This window comes from Mustela putorius, unplaced genomic scaffold (assembly GCF_011764305.1).
Source record: "Mustela putorius furo isolate JIRA1106 unplaced genomic scaffold, ASM1176430v1.1 tig00000135_pilon_pilon_pilon, whole genome shotgun sequence".
NCBI classification, from domain to species: domain Eukaryota; kingdom Metazoa; phylum Chordata; class Mammalia; order Carnivora; family Mustelidae; genus Mustela; species Mustela putorius.
In genome coordinates this window covers 1,668,691-1,684,949 of record NW_025421292.1, presented here as the reverse complement: position 1 = coordinate 1,684,949, position 16,259 = coordinate 1,668,691, and the positions used below count along the sequence as shown (strand labels likewise).

General features: G+C 39.6%; 1 non-coding gene across 1 annotated transcript; it reads right to left on the bottom strand.

The window, feature by feature from the left end:
* Positions 1 to 2,542: 2,542 nt before the first annotated feature.
* Positions 2,543 to 2,672, bottom strand: LOC123390668. Its single transcript, XR_006605210.1, has one exon.
* Between the last annotated feature and the right edge of the window lie 13,587 nt (positions 2,673 to 16,259).

Here is a 16,259-nt window from a genome sequence, read left to right as displayed (position 1 = left end):
CCAAACAAAAGAACAATATGAATTTCTTGAAATCAATCCTAATGAAATAGAAATATGTAGTTTACTCAACAGAGAATTCAAAATAATGGTCATTAAGCTGCTCACTGAAGTTAGGAGATCTCAAATAAACAACCTAACTTTACACTTCAAGGAACTAGAAAAAGAACAGACTAAACGCCAAGTTAGTAGATAGAAAGAACTAATAAAACAGAAATAAATAAGACAGAGGATAAAGATAGAGGATATCAACAAAACTGAATATTGGTTTTTTGAAAAGATAAAAAAATTTGATAAACCCTTAACTAGGCTAAGAAAAAAGAAAGAAACCTGAAATAAATCTAATCAGAAATGAAAGAGGAGACATTAAATGGATGCCATGGAAATAAACAAGATCATTGAGAACTTTATGAGTAATTATATACCAACAAATTGGATAACCTAAAAGAAATGAAAAAGCTCCTAGAAACATATAACAAGATAGAATCAAGAAGAAATGGAAAGCCTGAACAGATGAATAATAAGACAATTGAAGGAGTAATAAAAAAAACCCCCAACAGAAAATCCCAGGACCAGATGGCTTAATGTGTGAATTCTATCAAACATTCAAAGAAGAATTAAAACCAATTCATCTAAAACTCTTCCAAAAAATACAGGGAACACTTCCAAATCATTTACGAGCCCAGCAATACCCTAATACCAAAGCCTGATAAAGATAATACAAGAAAAGAAAACCACAGACCAATATCCCTAATGAACTCAGATGTTAAAATACTCAATAGAACATTAGCAAACCAATTCAACAGCACATTAATACACCATGACCAAGTGGGATTTATCTGTGGGATGAAAAGATGGTTCAATAATGGCAAATCAATGTGACACAGCATATTAACAGAATGAAAGATAAACATGATAATCTCACAATAGATGAACAGACACAGAAAAAGCATTTGACAACATCTATATGGGACAAACATTATCAGCAAAATAGATGTAGAGGAACTCAACCTTAACACAATAAAGGCCATATATTAAAAGCCTACAGCTAACATCATAGTCAATAAAGAAAACCTGAAAGCTTTTCTTCTAAGATCTGATACAAGGCAAAGATACCCACTTTTGCCACTTTTATTCAACACAGTACTCGAAATCCTAGCTAAAGGAATTAGAAAAGAAAAAGATATGAAAGGCATCCAAAACAGAATGGAAGAAATAAATTTACCTCTGTTTTCAGATGACATGATCATATATGTAGAAATCTCCAAAGACTCAACAACAACAAAACTATTAGAAGTAATAAATGAATCTAGTAAAGTTGTAAGAAACAAAACCAATGTGTGAAAATCCGTGATGTTTCTTTACACTAACAATGAACTATCTGAAAAGAAAATTAAGGAAACAGTCTTAATCACATAGCAACAAACAGACCAAAATATTTAGGAATAAACTTAACCAAAGAGATGAAAAACCTGTCCACTGAAAATTGTAAAACACTGATGAAGAAAATCAAAGCAGACACAGATAAAAGAAAAGACCTTAATGTTCATGGATTGGAAGGATATTGTTAAAAGGTCCAGACTACCCAAGCTAATTTATGGATTCAGTGCAATTCCTGTCAAAATCCCAATGGAATTATTTACAGAAATAGAAAAAATAATCTTAATTACATAAAACACAGAAGACCCCAAATAGCCATAACAGTTTTGAGCAATAAAAACAATAAAGCGTCGCATTTCCTAGGTTTTTTTGCCCATAGAAAGTAGTTTATTGCTTTTAGAACAAAAGAAAATGCTTTCAGAACTTTTACTAGTGAAGAAAAACTGTGAGAACTTAACCTTTTCTAAAACATTATTTTGCCAGCTGATGACATAGGCATTTCAACACAGAATACTTTTCCCATTTGCAACTGTGGGGAGCCCAAGCTGTCCAGTTAATACAGCTAACTACTTAGAAGTGGGGCTTGCACTTGTGGCTGGTGTACTGTCAGGTCTGACCTCTTTGCCCTGACGCCTGTGGTGCTCCTCCTTCTCCGGCGCCCACTCACAGCTCTTCCTCACCATTCCACACCTCACAGTCCTGTACGGGACTCCATGCAGGAGACAGCTCTGAGTGGGTGGATGGAGAGGGCTGTCCACACCTAAGCTAATCCACACAGGGAAAAATGGTGATCCTCCCTGAGTTAGGTGACCTTGGATGCCCCTTCTACAACAGAAGTCCCCTCTTTTGGACACCATCTCCTCCCCCAGTGATATCCCCCAGGGCCAAAGAAATTGTTTAGTAGGACAGCAGGAGGTGAGAGGTCCTACTCCCTCACAGGCATTTTTGTGGTACGTGACTACCTGTTTAGGTGTGTTTGTTAGGTGTTGTCTATGGGGTAGGCAGGGGGCCAAGGTACTTTGAGGGCAACATAGCTCAGGATCAGCTCATGAGAGCCTGGCACTACCTAAAGAGAGCCAGAGGCCCCATGCTGCCACTTCAGACCCTAGTCTGGCTGGGGGTCAGCATGCCTGGTATAGACCAACTGGGGGCTCCCAGCAACTCTAGATGTCTGAGGCAGGAAAACAAGGCTGCCAGCTTGTGGCAGCCCTGACAATGACCCTCAAGGGCTGATCTTGGCCTCCAGCCCTGGCTAAGGAGAAAAGGGACCTCCCCAGCCCCACAGGAGAGAGGCCCTACCCAATTTCAAAATACATTACAAAGCAATCAAAACAGTATGGTACTGGTATAGAAACAGACATATAGGCAAATGGAACAGAATAGAGGGCCCAGAAATAAATCAGTGCATCTATGGTCAGTTGGTCTTCAAAAGAGTTTCAGAAACACGCAGTGGGGTAAGGAGAGTCTCTTCAATAAATATTGTTGGGAGCAGTGGGTCTCTATATACGGAAGAATGAAACTGGGCCCTTGTCTTGCACCATGTGCAAGAATCAACTCAAAATGGACTAAAGACTTCAATGTAAGACCTGAAACCATAAAATCCTAGAAGAAAACATAGGTGGAAACCTCCTTGACATACAAGGAGAGATGTCATCTTATACCTGTTAGGATGGCTATTATCAAAAGACAAAAGGTAAGTGTTGCTGAGGATGTGGAGAAAAGGCAATCTTTGTACACTGGTAGTGGGAATGTAAATTGGTACAGCCATTATGGAAAACAGTATAGAAAGTCCTCAAAAAATTAAAAATAAAACTATCATACATCCAGGAATCCCACTTCTGAATATATATCCATTGTATATATGTATGAATATATACAATATATGCAATATATTGTTTATATATTATACATAATACATATGCTAATTAGCTATATGCTAAGTAAAATATGCAAAGTAAAAAGACAGAAAGGCAAATACTGCATGATCTCACTTCCATGTGGAATCTACGATAGTTAAACTCACAGAGGCATAGAATAGAATGGTAGTAACGAGGGCTTAGGGAGAGGTATAAAAGGGAGCTATTGGTCAAAGGGTAGAAATTTTCAGTTATCCAAGATGAATAAATTCTGGAGACCTTAACATACAGCATGCTGATATAGTTAACAATACTGTATTGCATACTTGAAATTTATTGAGGGTAGATCTCAAATGTTGTCAACACATATACACACAAAGACTCTAGCTACCGTGGGAATTGGATCTGTTAATTAGCTTGATTGTGCAATCATTTCACAATGTATACATATAGCAAAACATCAAGCTGAACACCTAAAATATATATTTTTTATATATATATATATATATATATTATATATATATATAATTCCTAGTTGTCAATTGTACCTCAATAAAATGGAAAAAAGAAACATTTTCTGGACCTGCCAACTCTTACCTGGCTATGTGGGGATCAGTAGGGAGCTAATTAAAAACACAGCTTTCCAGGCCTCGCCACTGATTCAGGATCTGAATCTCTGGGCAGTGATTCTGTAGAATCTGTGCTTTAGGGAAGATTTCTAGGAGGTTCTGGTGGGCAGGACGTGGGATCCAGTGGCCTAGAAGATCTCCTTAGGCTGGCATTCAGCATTCTGATAACCAGCACCTTATTACTGCTAGAGAAAATGATGCCATTCAGCAGAACTATGACCCCACAAAATCTTGTACAGGGCACCTCAAAAATTTACCATTCCTATGGCTTGTCTTTAGGCATTTCTCGCATCTAATTACCTAAGCAACTTGCCTTTTGAATGACGTCACTCTCTTAACTCCTATCCAATTTGTCCACCATCTAATTTTTAACAGACAACCTTGCCTCCCACTTTCCCAAGAGGAAACAAAAGATGTCACACACACAGCTTGTCCCTTCTCCCACCCTTCATCCTTTCCTTTGTCTCTGTGACTAGAGTCCTTGTTTTTGCTCACAGCTCTCTCCTCCACCCCTCACTGCTCTTCTCTTTCGATGTCAGGTTTGTGTACCCAGTCTCCTCCTCTGTACGAGCTGACAGAAAGGGGCCTTGACCAGTCCTCTTGACTCGGCACACAGCTCAGCTCTCTTCCTCCCTTTACACTCAGACTTCCTAAAAGAACCTACACTACTCTGTACCAGCGATGGGAAATCAAAGACAAATCAAACGCCATCTCAGCCCCCAACGATCTTAGGCTCCACACTCATCCCCACCCGCCCCCACTTTACTTCTCAGCCCGACCCGGTCTTGCTCCTGCCGCAGCCAGCCTGCTCTCCCCAAGGCTCCCCGATTTCCAAACCCACACTTCAACCTGACTTTCCTTCACCTACCGAAATCATTGCTACTTTTGGTTTAGGTCACCCTCTTAACCTCAGTTTCTGGAACACGTGTCTGTCCATTTCTCCTAATACCTGCTCTTCATTTTCACATTTCCTTCCCAGGATCCCTGTTAGCCAACATCACAACTGTCCGGGGTCCTGAGATACAGTGCTTTGCTCTCTTCTCCAGGGGTGCGCTCTCCTAAATGGTCTCAGCGCCTTGTCGTGGGCTCCAGACCTTTAGAGTAACCGTCCGAACACCTGGCGTCCCTCAAACATCTGAGACCCATCTTCCCCACCGGCGTTTCCTCCAACACCGCCCAGGGGTGGTGCTGTGCAGGGAGGCTCCGTCCGCACCTCCCTGTCCCACCGCCAAGCCTGCACCCCTACATCCCAGGGCTCCCCACACTCCCACGGCCAGCCAGATGCTGTCTTGCATGTTCCCGCAGAAATCGCCTTCCCTCTACTGGGGTTCAGCCTCTTCAGGTCCTGCCCTCACTCTCCCCCCTGTCGCAGAACCCCTGCCCCAGCGCCCCCTTCCCGCTTCTCTCCCCGCGAGCCCGCCCACACGCTAAGCGCGGCGCCCCGGCCACGCCCTCGCCCAGCCTCCCTTCTGCAAACAACATCCCTCCGCCCGCGGCCGCTTCTCGACCGGCTTCGGCCGGTTCTCGCCGCTGCCCCCGCCCCCGCGGAAGCGCGCGCTCTCCTTTCCCGCTAACGAAGAGCGTTCTCACCTGGCCCCGCGCGGGGGCTGCAGCCGGAGGCCTCAGCGTCCCCGCGGTAGGAAAGTGCGCTGCGGCTAGCGGCGGCGCCCGACTTCCACTTCTCGCACGCCCGCCTAGGTCCGCGCGGTCCTGGGTACCGAGCCGGGCAGGGGCGACCGTCGTTTGCTGTCCACCCGCCTCCCGGGCCCCTTGCACCCCCACCCCCCACCCCCGCGCGCTTCCCCCCTCTTGCATCCCGGGAGCTTTTCCCCGGCTCTCGCATTTAGGGAGCGGTAGAGTCTATTAAAATCAAAACCGAACGGAGACTAGCCTTGAAAATTCTAAGCAGAATAACCAGACTGCGATCATCCAAACAACGGTTAATTTAGCTTATTTTGCAAGGCTAACTTGACCTACATCATTTCTTGTTTGCGCTTCTGGAAATGATAAGTAAAACTTGAGTTGTTTGTCGTGGTTGATATGAAGGAACCACTCAGAAAAATCTAATATTGTAACCAATCCGTGAAGGATAAACAGTCATTGTTTTCTCAGGGCATGAGCTGCTTTATAACAATATACTCCTGAGCCTCATTCCATGCTCTGGGTTGAGAGCTCCCGGTTTGCAAACTGTATGCTTGGTGTGTGCAGGTGAATTTTTAACTAATCACTTCAGTGGTTCATTGGTTTTTATTTTGGCTATTTTGAACCTTTGACAGTTTATTTAGTGTACATGGTTCTAGCTATTCTCAAAAATTCTCACCGCAGGTCTGGATTTTTAAAAACTATCTTTTCTAACAGTGATTTTGGTGATCTTGGTCACAGAAACTTTCTAGGCCTTGGTGTTTATGAAAGGGGAGGATTTAACTACATGACTTCTGAACATTGAACGATAGGCCTTTCACAAGGAAAAGAAAACAGTAAATAAACATGCATACATATATATGAATATATAAAATGTGACTCAATGCTAAGGGGGGTGATTCAGTGATCTTTAGAGAGGTGTGGCCATATTAAGGGAAAAGCAATCAATTCTCTTGGCAGCTGGAAGAGGAGGGGGATGTGAAGGCTGGCGGGGGTGGGGGTGGGGGGGGGATATTTCCTGTGGAGTCCAGGAAGGGGCAGAATCCCACTGCTGGGGAAAGGCCTTAGGCTGAGGCATTGGAAGGACAGAAAGAGTTTGAGAAATGCAGAGTGGTGCTGTTTTCTCTGTCTCTTTTCCTGCTATTGGACAGTCTGGCTTATATGTCATCTCTTCCAGGAAGCCTTCCCTTATTTCTTTCTCTTTTCCACGTTAGGTTCTCTTTCTTCTGTTGCCAGTATTACATCTTAAATATACTTTAGTTTTGTTGTGTTGCATGCTGGAAATGTAGAAATAAATTTTGTAAAGCTTTCTTAAAGCCCGGTGTAAGAAAATCTTAGCTTGAAAATTAACATATCTTTTCACCTTTCAAGCATTGCCATAGAGAGACTAAGGTGTGGAATGAACCTTGGTTGCTCAATGAAAATGACCACAACCTCCATATAGTGCATTTAACCTAAATATCAGGAGAATATATCTTAAAATGTGATGCATTAATTTAAAATATCATTTAGAGGGGTGCCTGGGTGGCTCAGTTGGTTAAGCATCAGACTCTTGGTTTTGGCTCAGGTCATGATCTTCCCGCTCATTAGATCAAGCCCCGCATCAGGCTCTGTGCTGACCGAGCTCGGAGCCTGCTTGAGATTCTCCTCTCATCTCCCTCTGCCCCATCCCCGCCCCTTGCTTTCTCTGGCTCTTTCTCTTTCTATCTAAAATAAATAAAAGGAAAGAAAATGTCATTTAGAGACAACAGAAAACAAACTGGAACATTCACAAATCTATAGAAATTAAAACACTCAACTAATGGATCAAGTTAAAAATCACAAGAGAAATTAGAAAATATTTAGATGAATGAAAACTAATGCACAACACACAGAACAGCATACGGTCGGTAAGGACTGCACTACAGCATACCATCAGTAAGGACTGCACTAAGGGTCAAATTTACATCTGTAAACACTTACATTAAAAAGGAAGAAATGGGGGCGCCTGGGTGGCTCAGTGGGTTAAGCCTTTGGCTTCAGCTCAGGTGAGGATCTCAGCCCCTACCCCCCTGCATTGGGCTCTCTGCTCAGTGCAGGGCCTGCTCCCCCCCTCCCCGCCCCTCTGCCGGCCTCTCTGCCTCCTTGTGATCTCTGTCTCTCAAATAAATAAATAAAATCTTTTAAAAAGTAAATAAAATAAATAAGGAAGAAAGTCCTCAAACCAATCACCTACTTCACAACCTTAGGAACTAGAAAAGAAGAACAAACAACCCAAAGCTGGCAGATGGAAGGAAATAATAAAGATTAAAACAGAGATAAATAAAATAGAGAAGAGAAAATATACTGAAAATAAATAACCCCCAAAGTTGCTTCTTCAAAAAGAGTAAGAAAATCAAGAAACTGTTAAGTGGATTGACTGAAAAAAGGGAGAGGAAGATTCAAATTACTGGTTAGAAATGATCTGGGGTGGGGGGTTGGGGGGGACTGGGTGGCTCAGTCAGTTAAGCATCTGCCTTCTGCTCAGGTCATGAACTGAGTCCTGGGATTCAGCCCCTCATAGGGCTCCCTGCTCAGCTGGGAGTCTGCTTCTTCCTCTCCCTCTGCCCTTCCTTCCCCTCCCGAGCTTGTTCATGTGCTCTCTTGCTCTCTCAAATAAATAAAATCTATAAAAAAAAGACAATTAGAGACATTTCTACTGATTCCACAGAAATAAAAAGTATTAAAAGATAGTACCATGAACAACTGGATAATCAACTAATTGGATGACCTAGGTGGAATGAACAAATACCTAGAAACACAAAACTTACCTAGACTGAATAAGAAATAGAAAATCTGAGTAGATGTATAACTTGTAAGTTTAAATCAGTAATTAAAAAATAACAACAACAACAAACCTTTGGACAAGGAAAAGCCCTGGAATTGATGGTTTCACTGGCGAATTCTACTGAATGTTAAAGAACTAATACCAATCCTCCTCAAACTCAAAGAACCAAAAAGGAGAGGAATACATCCTAACTTATTCTATGACACTGTTATTGTCCGATACCAAAGCCAGACAAAGGCACTACCAAAACTACAGGCCAATATCCCTTATGAACATTAATGCAAAAATCCTCATCAAAATACTAGCAAACTGAATCCAGGAGCATATTAAAAGAATACACACCAAGTAGAATTTATTCTTGGTATGCAACCATGGTTCAACATATGAAAATTCATGTTATATATGACACCAACAGAATGGAAGGAAAAACCCAAATGATCCGCTTCAACTGATGCAAAAAAAAAGCATTTGGCAAAATCTTGACACTCTTTAATGGTGAAAACACTCACCAAACTAGGAGTAGAAGGAAATGACCCCAACATAATAAAGTCATAAATGAAAATCCCACAGCTAACAGCATAATCAATGGTGGAAGACAGAAATCTTTTCTTTTAATTTCAGAAACAAGATAAGGATGCTTGCTTTAGCTACTACTCAAAATAGCACTAGAAATTCTAGCCAGAGCAATTAAACAAGCTAAGGGGGGAAAAAAGGACATCCAAATTGGAAAGAGTAAAATTATCTCTGTTCAAAGATGCATGCTTTTATAAGTACAACATCCTAAAGTTTCTCCCACAAAACAATAAATGAAATTAGCAAAGTAGCAAGGTACAAAAAACACACAAATCCACAGCTGTTTTTTAATGCAAATCAAAACCACAATGAGATATCGTCTCACACCTGTCAGAAAAGTAATATCAAAAATATAATAAATAACAGGCATTGGCAAGGATGTAAAGAAATGTGGTACACACTGTTGGTAGAAACGTGAATCGGTGCAGCCACTATGGAAAATAGTATGGAGGTTCCCCAGAAAATTAAGAAGAGAAATACCATACAATATGGCAATTTCACTTCTGGGTATTCACCTGAAGACAATGAAAACACTAATTCAAAAAGATATATACACTATGTTTATTGCAGCATTATTTACAATAGCCAAGATAGGGAAGAAACCTAAGTCCAATGGATAAAGAAAATGTGGTATATACATAGAATGGAATATTTCTAAGCTATAAAAAAGAATGAAATCTTGCCATTTGTGGCCATTTGTGGCAACACGGATGGACCTAGAGGGTCTTACCTAAGTGAAATAATTTAGGCAGAGAAAGACAAATACTGTAAGCTTTCATTTGTATGTGGAGTCTAAAAAACCAAAACAAATGAATGAGCAAAATAGAAACAGACTCATAAATACGGACCACAAACTGGTTGTTTCCAGAAGAGAGGGGGGTGAGGGGATGGGTGAAATAGATGGAAGAGAATTAAGAGGTACAAACTTCTAGTTATAAAATAAGTCACAGGGAGGTAAACTACAGCATAGGGAATATAGTCATTAATATTATAATAACTATGTATGGTGACAGATAACTGGACTTACCATGCTGGTCATTTACTAATGTATATAAATGTTGGGTCACCATGTTGTACAGATGAAATGAATACAATATTGTATGTCAACTGATTTCAATTAAAAAATCAGTTGTGTTTATGTACACTAACAGAACAAAAAAGAAAACAATTCTATTCACAATAGCATCGAAAAGAATAAAATTCTTAGGAATTAACCCAACCAAGGATGTGAATGCTGTATGCACTGAAAACTAAAAGACATTGCTGAGCCTTTTGTGGCCATTGCTGAAGTGCCAGCAGCCAAAATGAAGTTCAAAAGACTGGAGCAAGAACCATGAAAGACCTTTCAATGCACCTTCCCATATTCTCAGGAAAATTATGTCTTCCCCTTTTCCAAAGAGCTGAGACAGAAGCATGATATTTGATCCATGCCCATCTGAAAGCATGATGAAGTACAGGTTGTAGGAGGACACCACAAAGGTCAGCAAGTTGGCAAAGTTGTCCAGGTTTACAAGAAGGAGTATGTCATCTACACCAAATGAGTACAGTGAGAGAGGGCAAATGTCACAATTGTCCATGTGGGCGTTCACCCTAGCAAGGTGGTTATCATTAGACTGCAAAAGATCATAAATAATAAAAATACATTATATGTTTATTTAAAAAAATAAACAAATTTTTAAAAAGATCATAAATAGATCCTTGAACATGAAGCCAAATCTCACCAAGTAGAAAAAAAACATTGCTGAAAGAAGTTAAGGAAGATGTAAATAAATGGAAAGACACTCCATGTTCATGGATTGGAAAACTCCTATTATTAAAATTTGTTATATTATCCAGAGCAATCTACAGACTCAGTGGAATCCTTATCAAAATCCCATCTTTTTTTTTTTGCAGAAATAGAATTATATATCCTAAAATTCATATGGAATCTCAAGGGATCCCTAAATGCCAAAACAATCTTAAAAAAGAGGAAGAGCTGGAGGTGTCACACTTACTCATTTCAAAACTTACCACAAATCTACAGTAATTGAAACAGTATGGAGCTGGCATAAAGACAGACACATAGACCAATGGAATAAAGTCAAGAACCCCCAAATAAACTCTTGCCTATAGAGTCAGTGATTTTCAACAAGAGTACCAAGATCATTCAGGGGGAGAAAAGACAGACTTTTCAACAAAGGGTGCTGGTAAAACCATATATCCACATGCAAAAGAATGATGTTGGACTCATATACAAAATTAACTCAAAATGGATCAAAGATTTAAAAGTAGGAGCTAAAACTATAAAATATTACTATTTTAAATACATAGTGCTGGAAGCTGCTTTCCTGTTCAAGAGATGTAATTGATTTCAAGGAGAAAATTTACCTTTGATTTAGGAAAACATATTAATGTGCTTTTTCATTATGAGAGTTAGTAGAGGCAGGCAGAAGTCACATGTTTCTGTAAAACATATAGGGATAGTATTTTATTATAAAATATTAATATACTCATGGTCTTAATATTTTCTTTTTCACACATCTTTAGATGCGATCTCATGCCTATTCATCCAGAGATACTCGTTGTCTTGGGGAACATCTGGATTTTTATCACAGAATTTCCAAGAGAAACAATTCCAAAATGGAATATTGACAGATAGAGCAAAGCCATAGTCTTGAAAACCAGACATTGGTAAAAGAAAAAGAGGTTTCTGAAGTTCTTGGTTTTAGAATTTCAGGCTTGGCTTCATTTTTAGAGTTTCTTGCTGAGTGTGCATTTTAGGTTGGGACCATCTTCTTTTGGAGGTGAGTATTCATTGGCCAGTTCTGTGTTTCCAAGAACTTAAAAACATCAAAACTCTCCTTTTTCATCCTTCCACTACCTTCACAAGGGGCTAGAACCCATAGGGTCCTGTGTAGTTGTTTGGACCCATCCATTCATATTCTAGAGTTCCAGGGGCTGCCTGGTCCTTTCTTCACTGAAGACATTGTCTCTGGTTACTTTGCTATCCCAGTTGATCTGTTTTTGTGAAGACACTTGAGACAATTAAAAAACTCTATAGCCATTATCATTTTCTTGTATTTGTAACATTTGGCAAACTGATCATTACTTTGAAAGCTAATAAGAAGACAAAAGGAAAACTAAAATTTTTTTAGAAACTTCAAATGCTGTAAAACCACTTAATTCAATATGTAAAGTGAAAAAAAACTTTATAAAGTTAAAGAATCAAGTTTTTGGTAAATTGGTAAAATAGGAAAATTGTGATTTAGTGAGTTAATTTCTGATTGGTTGGCCATTTGGTGAGTTTATTTTTATTTTTATATTATAAAATGTTTAAAAGATTTTATTTTTAATTCACTCTACACCCAGCATGGGGATTAAACTTACAACCCTGAGATCAAGGGTCAAATGCTCTACCAACTGAGCCAGAGAGGTGCCTTGAGGAACTGATTTTTAGAGAGTTGATTTTCAGTAAATTGATTTTCAAGGTAGTCATGGAGAGGGTAGAACTGGACTGGATTCAAGGGTAATTGAAGGAGAGAGGGCAGAGGACCATGACCAAGGTGATACTGAAAGTAGAGAACCATCAGAAAAAAGGAAAATGCCACCCAGACCTAGCATCCCACAGTCATAATGTTATACAAACTTAACTTCTGTCCCAGGATGTCATTCGAGAAAGAAGGAAGGAGAAGGAGAAAGAGGAGAAATTCTGAAAGACTTGGCCTTTCCCAAAGGAAAGATGAATCTTTTTTTTAAAAAAAATCTATTTTTAAATGGGAAGAGTTGCATCTATATCTTTAAAAGTCCTGTTTGGGGATTTTCCTACCATCATTTTGAATTGTTGCTACAGAGTATGATGAGACCAGTCATATATATATGCACATATACATATATATATTAAAGTTACTTTTTTCATATACAGGTTTTAATTTTTATATTTCAAGCTATCTAAAGATATAAAGGAACAGTGATTTTAGTATATGCACTGTTGAAGAAAGAGCAAAGAGTGATTTTAGCTTTAAAATTTTTAGTTTGTTCCTAGGAGATAGGAGGTCTGGGATTTAGAGAAGTCAGAAAATGGGAGGGGAAAGTTCTAGGACAAGCCAGCAGCTTCCAGCAACACGACAGAAGTCCAGAGCCTGAAAACACAGCCAGTAAGACACCTGCTACTATAGAGAGCAGCCTCAAATCAACTGAAACAGACTTTCCGGAACAGGAGGTTAGAGCAAGAGATACGGAGCACCTGACATACAGAAACACATGTTTGTATCACTTCTCTGTCCAGGAAATTCTGGAGACAGGACTAGACCACTTGAATTCCTGAAATTATCTGGGTTGGAACTATTTAATTAATTACTAAAAAAGGGTCATCCCAGGAAGTTGAAGAGCACATGAACACTCATAGTGTACAGTAATATAATGGCTTTGATTCTTCTTTCTTTTCACATCATACGTGGTTGTTTATAGCCTTCTTGATAAATTGAAAGATCTGGGATGGCAGGAACCATAATGTGGTCCCAGAGCCTAGCACAGTGCCTGAAGCAAAATAGACTAAAAGTAGTTAAACACATATATACTAAAAATAGATAGAAGGGCTAGAATTGAAACAATGAAAGGTAAGATTGCCCTCTGGTGGAATCCCTAGGTGGTCACAAGCCTGCCCCCCAACCCCAGGCCCGCCTCTGGAAAGTGGACTGTTAAATTGAACAATCTAAAAAAAGAATTAATGGTTAATTGGCTGCCAACAGAGAGCAACCAGAACAGGACTGTTCATTAGAAATGTAATGAGACTATGGTGAGTGCTGTAAAGTGTGTAAACCTGGCAATTCATAGACCTGTATCCCTGTGGCTAATAATACATTATATGTTTATTTAAAAAATTTTAAAAATTAAGTTAAAAAAAAGAAATGTAATGAGAGTTACATTTTCAATATCAAATTTTCTAGTAGCCACTTTAAAAAAGTAATAAAAAACAGTGAAATTAATAATATATTTTAAAAACTCAACATATCCAAAATATTGCCAATTAACCATCAATCAATATAAAAAGATTAATTAGATGATATATTCATATATATAATTTTAAATATATATAATACATATATGTTTTACAAGGTCTTCAAAATTCCATGGTTTCCTACTTATATCTCAGGACTGGCTATATTACAGGTCGTCAATGGCCACCTGTGGCAGGTGGTGACTATATTGGACAGCACAGTCCTCTGGAGAAAGGGGCCATGTGCTGTTTTCTGTGTCCCCAGGACATAGTAAGTGTTCCATAAATATGTGTTGAATAAATAATATCTCCTAACCACCTACCTCAGCTTTATTATTACATAACGTTATTATGTCTCTAGAGAACATGATGGATAGAACTACATTTATCTCAAAGTCAAGTGTTTTAGACAATTTAGAGTAACTGAGTTTATGTCATATCCAAAGAGCAGACACTTTTCTCCCCAGTGTTGAGCCTGTACTTATTTTCAGTATTTGTTTCCAGTACTGGAATATCGCTCTCTAGAACGATATAGAACTGGTATTCAATTCATTGATTTTTTAATTTATTATATTTATTTATAAATTATTTATTTTTATTTATTATTATTATTTATTTATTTGAGAGGAAGAGAGAGAGCACGGTGGCACATGCGCCAGTGGCGGGGGGAAGAGCCGAGGGGGAGGGAGAGAGTTTCAAGCAAACTCCGCACTAAACGCAGAGCCCAATGGGGGGTCTTTCTGACCACCCTGAGATCAGATGTGAGCCCAAACCACGAATCAGAGGCTTAACTGACTGCACCGCCCTGGCATTGATCTTTATTTGTTATAATCTGTTTATGTATTTGAAAAGCATTTATTTACTACTGTGCTAGCATCTGGAGGAGAGGGGGGTTTATATAACAAAGAGTCAATGAACCACAAGCCCTTGACATTTCTATATGGGGGGGCTGTAGTTTGTATATAATATTATAGGGAAATAATGGAGAGGCCTGCTTCCTGTGAGGATAAATTAACATGTGTTCTTGATTCCCAGCTCTAAAAACCAACCATGGAGAAGCTGTGAAGGGAAACTCTGGGAAATCCATAGTGCCACTGTCTATTGTTTTAGGGTGGCTCGCTGGCTGTGAGAAGATTCATCAGAGGCGTCTGCTGCTGCTTTGCCCCGGTGTTCCCCTGAACATGTATCGCCTGCCCCATAATACGAAATACAGGGGCAAGATCCTGATTGCTCATACAGCAGTGGAGGTTTGGGGAGAAAGTCTAGGTTGAAATGCCTGCTGGAGCTGGGAGGGGTAGGACAATAAATGCACCTGAGGTCGGGCATCATTCACTGTACTCTGTCTCCGAGCGCCAGGGAGAGAGAGGCCTGGCCCCTGCCACCTGAGCTGTCGCCAGTAAGGTGACACCAAAAGGGTGGTAACTGGCTTTGTGTTGTCCTAGAACTTGGGTCCTTCCCTCTCTACATTCATGAGACTGACCTAGATGGGCACTCAAAGGCCAGATTTGTAACTCCCTCCCTTTGGTGAGTTTCACAACTGGAAAGAAAAACAACAAATGGGCCCATATGTGTCCTTGGAAAAGTACCAGAAAATATAGACTAGCCCCTTAAAATGAGCATGAAAAATGCATTAAAAAATAAGAAAAGTTAGGGGCGCCTGGATGGCTCAGTGGGTTGAGCCTCTGTCTTCGGCTCAGGTCATGATCTCAGGGTCCTGGGATGGAGCCCCGAGTCAGGCTCTCTGCTCAGCAGGGAGCCTGTTTCTTCCTCTCTCTGCCTGCCTCTCTGCCTGCTTGTGATCTCTGTCTGTCAAATAAATAAATAAAATCTTAAAAAAAAAAGTTATTATAATATGAGAAAAGATAGGGAATACAGGGAAAGCTACATAGAAGTTCCAGGCATGAAAAAAATATGAAAGTCAAAATAAAAATCCTACTAATGGGAATAAATAGTGGGAGAGATACAACTAAGCGGGAAGACTACACTGAAGGACTTTCCTAGAGGAAAAGATACAAGGAGGAAGAAATTGAAATATAGAAGTCAAAAGAGACTGGGGAGAGAAATGCCCAAGCAGGGATAATATGAATTTCATGAAGAGAAAAAAAATTAAAGAAGAAGAGAAACATTTACATTTACAGAAATAAAGAGAATTACCGAATTCCCAGAATGAAAAGATACAGGGGATCCATAATGTCCTATAGCAAGAGAAGGAAAACCCATTTTAGATACAATATTTACAAATTGTAAATTTGGATACAAACTTGGATACAAATTTAAATGGAACTTTAGATAAAATTTTAGATACAAATTTCAAAGGTCAAAGGCAATGAGAAAATTCTAAGATTCCCAAGAGGAAGCCTGATATCAGATTTCCTAACTACAGCACTGGATGCAAGAAGATA